We start from the raw sequence: 4,334 nt of genomic DNA, 5'->3' as shown, positions 1-4,334 counted from the left end.
ATTGCTCTCATACTCCAAATCCATTTTTTTTCCAAATCCTATTATACTCTCTCCATCTTTACCAATGAAGGCACCATAGTCCTGCAAACCTACTGTTTGAGTTAATTGTGTTGAATTATTGTAGGCCGTTTGTAATTAAAGAGTCTGAATCACCTTGACCCAATGACCAACAAAAGTACCTTCACTATAGGTTGACCAAAAGCAAATGCACTTGATTTTTTTGAAGGAGGTTTTTTTATTTTTGGGCACATTAGATATTGGTCATTTAATTGAGTCACCATGTATCGTGTGTGTTGTGACTTCGAAAAGCAGCGTAACCAGCATAAGGCCAGAGATAAGTGCGTCTCCTTTCTTGAGGAGGAGGACCCCGTGTTTTACTTAAGTTTCTCATTATGAAAGTTTAAAAGTTTATGATAATACACGTAAGGAGAAACAATGTTTTTCTACAAAAAGTTATTCTCCAAAGAATCACATTTAACCATACATTAAGAGTTACATAGAATCATAGAGAAAACTCAAATACAGGAATCACAAATTATGTCATAAGTACATTTGGAAAGGTTTTATCCATGGTGAACATCGACTGGCTCCGATTCTTCAGAACTCCATTTGACACATCACCAAATTCCCTATCGAAAATTATAAGTAGAGCAACAGTTGGTCAAGGACTTTTACTTGAAAACCCATCTTTACTTATGGTACCTGTTAAAAAGAGAGGAGAAGTTAATCAAAAGAACCACTGCTCAAGCCTCACAGTATTGTGCTTTTAAACGTACATTCAATCAAAAATACCAAAGATAAGGAAAGAACAATGACGTTGATAAACAAATCGACGCACCCAATCACTAAATATACAAACACAAAAAGAAATGACCCAAGGAAATAAGTGGGAGGATCAAGCAGGACGTTTTAGGGGAGAGAAAAATTATCAGTAAATACACGAAGTTATTTTCGGGACCATATGAATCCAAACGTGCCTTGTTGTAATCCCCACGAAATCAAGGATCTCGCCCACTCCTCACTAACAGGAAGACAACTCACGATTTCTTGGGATATCCTACAGAAAAGAAAAGAAAATTGTAAATAGATTGGAGAGGGCATAAGGGGAAAGGTTTAACCATTATAAATAGAGGGGTCCGGAAAAGAAAGATGGGACCGAGATTACATTACTGTTACGCTGCAAAAAAAATCCAGAGAACCTCACTCAAAACTCTTCTCTAAGAGTCCCTCTGAGCCTTCACAGTGAAGCTCGTTTCGGAACAGAGCTAAGTACCTCACCTTGATAGGGATACCCACGAGAACAAAGAAGAGAAGCGTTAGAAGGCGATAGAGAGGAAGAGAAAAGGTCGAAAGCGAGAAAGACTCACCAAAAGTTCTTCGTCGGAGCTACGTCAGACTGGTTCCGATTAGGTATTCTCTTTCAAACTATTTTGAACACTTTCACAAAACACCATCATACGTGTCTCTTCAGCACTCCATATCCGTTTGGATTTCGTTTGATTTATGGGGATTTAGTTTGGCTTATAGAGGGTTGGGGTTTTCGGATTTCTTTGCTGATTCGGGTTACTTTGGTTGATTTTCTTTGAAATCTAAGGCTGGATCTGTAATCCTTGGCCAAGAAAAAGGTGGTGTCGGTTGTGTTTCTGGGTTGAGAGAGGTCTTCATCGGAGAAGACGGTGGCGGCCGCCGCGTGCCGCTGCTTCTCCGGTAAGTTTATGAACAAAGAAGACAAGTGAGATTGAAGAGCAGCTTTGGCTATGAGGTGAGGAGAGAGAAAGGAGTTCATCAAATGAACTCGTCTTCTCCAAAGCCAGGGTCAAATACCCATGCCTGGCCCAATGCATGAGTGACAAGTGTCGCTCCGGTGGTAGGCAGTGGTTGTGGTTGACCGTTGGTCAACCAGTTGCTTTCGTGTGGATGTCCCACGATCCATTACCATGCTCCCTCATCAAATCTGTTCATCGTTGTTGACCAAGTTAGATCTTTGGATATGACGGATGAGGGCATATGGCATGAGGTCAATAGAGTTGATTGGGCTCAACTGGTTTCCCTTTCGGTTTTGGGCCTCCGAATTGTGCCAGAATTGCTTCTGGATATTTGAACCCCATGTTGTCTTGCAGTGCGCCAAGCATGGGCTTTTCTCCATGTTAAGCCCTTTTTTTTATTGATATTCATTTTTTCATCCATTTTTCTTTTAACTCATGTAAAATATATATAGATTATTATTGCTATAAATTTAATTGTTATTTTTGTTATTTTTATTTATTTAACAATTATTTTAAAACTCTAAGTTGTAAACTTAAAATGAATTATGGATTTAATACTTTGTATGTAAATTTAAGATCAATCGTTAATTCGTAAATTTTTTCGAATATATATATATATATATATATATATATATATATATAATATATATATATATATATATATATATATATAATATATATATATATATATATATATATATATGTATATTATTGCTATAAACTTAATTGTTGTTTTGTTTATTTTTATTTATTTAACAACATTTTAATACTTCATGTTGTAAACAAATGAATTATGGATTTAATACTTTGTTTGTAAATTTAAAGTAAATCGTTAATTTAATTCGTAAGTTTGTTTGGGGTATCCTTTTTGTATGTGCTCGATTAAATTCACTTATGCAAATCCTAGGTTCATATGAATCATGTTTTAAGTCTTATTTTCATAATAACCTTCGTCACTTAATCGTCCTAATTATCATGATAAAACATTAAAATTATATAATTCTCGATTCAAATGTCGAGCCTTTTTTAAACTCCTTTTGTAAGTCGATCGCTCTCTAGCATCGCCATCAACCTCACATGTAAATAATTCTACTCACATTCCGTACAACTTCAAACCATTTTCCAAACATTTTAACTTCTAAAGCCATTTTCACTTTTAATGCAAACGTGGGATGAAAAGTATATAGGAAGCGTTCGCTTCACTATTTCTCAAGTAGTCGAATGATTGGCGCACGCTATATTACTCGAACTCTTGTCACCCGATTAAAAAACTTTAATCACATTATTCAAATCATTTATCTCAAATTAATACAAATTCTAAAACCTGTTAATTCTGAATTTCGGATAACAAAGGATGGGAGGCGTCCGCCTCACTATCTCTCGATTGTTCGAATAATTGGCTTACGCCATATTGATCGAATTCTCGTTATCCAAATCAAAACCGCAATTGTACAAATTCTAAATTACCTTCCCAAATCAATAAATATTTTTACAATTTAAACCTCGGATGATAAAAGATGGGAGGCGTTCGCCTCACCATCTCTCGCATAATTGAATGATTGGCGATCGCCATATTGCTCAAATTGCCGATTTCCGATTAAAACACATTAAATAAATATTGGATAAAGGAATGAATGGCGCACGCCTTATTGTTCCTTGAATAAGCAAGTAGGAGGCGTACACCTCATCACCGTGCATATTCGACTTCTGCAAACAAACTTTCAAAAATAATTCAAACGAAATAGGGAGTAGAAGGCGTTCGCCTTGTTATTTCTCGAAAGAATTGGACGATTGGTGTGCACCACATTGCTCAATCTTTTGACGTTTTTCGAAAATTATCTTAAACACATCAAATCGATTTGTCCTCGCCCCCGTGCGATCGAAACCAACCAAATAAAACATCAAACATATCAATTCAACTTTTCACCCCCGCGTGACCAAAACTATTTGCAAAAAGAACACTGTTAATCCTTTCTAATACGCACAAAAAACCAGTGCTTAAGCCTCCGCCGAGAGTAGACAAGCCAATGTTTAGCCTTTAGAACGTGATCTACACAGTTGTTCGTTAAAAAACACCCACTACTCATAGTCCCTGAACTACGAATGCTCTGATTTCCTTATTGCACCATAAGGATACGTAGGCAGGAGATTGTTGTATCTTCGCGAGCACACTAATAAAAAACCTCCATTTCCCCTTCTGAGGTCTCCATCCATATCTATTAACTATTTCAAATTACTCGAAGAAAGCAAATAACATTCAACTAACATTCAAATAGCAAATCGTACTAAAAGGTTCCCGTTGAGTACAACGGACGTGAGGGGTGCTAATACATTCCCCTTGCGTAATCGACTCCTGAACTCGAATATGGTTGCGACGACCATTATTCTACTTTCTTAAAGGTTTTATCGATAATTTCCTATTCCTTCATTGGAATGAATAAAGTTCAGTGGCGGCTCTGTTCGAACAAACATTTTCCGCGTCCATCGCAAGGGATCGCATTTTTCGAGGTGCGACACTTGTAATTAAGAAATTTTTTATGATTCGCCCATGTGTATATCTATCGTGAC

At 36.7% G+C, this 4,334-nt stretch overlaps 1 long non-coding RNA gene across 2 annotated transcripts; it reads right to left on the bottom strand.

Annotated features, from left to right (window-relative positions):
• Nucleotides 1-335: 335 nt before the first annotated feature.
• Nucleotides 336-1,968, bottom strand: LOC127126057 (uncharacterized). Of its 2 annotated transcripts, XR_007804895.1 has the most exons (3): nucleotides 1,368-1,954; nucleotides 1,166-1,278; nucleotides 336-1,057 (listed from the first exon to the last, which is right to left on the bottom strand). It is a non-coding gene; the product is annotated as an uncharacterized LOC127126057 (long non-coding RNA). The 2 variants fall into 2 exon arrangements; XR_007804894.1 differs by having other exon boundaries at nucleotides 336-1,278; nucleotides 1,368-1,968.
• Nucleotides 1,969-4,334: the final 2,366 nt, after the last annotated feature.

Source organism: Lathyrus oleraceus, chromosome 3 (assembly GCF_024323335.1).
Source record: "Lathyrus oleraceus cultivar Zhongwan6 chromosome 3, CAAS_Psat_ZW6_1.0, whole genome shotgun sequence".
In the NCBI taxonomy this organism is placed as follows: Eukaryota; Viridiplantae; Streptophyta; class Magnoliopsida; order Fabales; family Fabaceae; genus Lathyrus; species Lathyrus oleraceus.
This window is presented reverse-complemented; position numbering and strand designations above follow the sequence as displayed.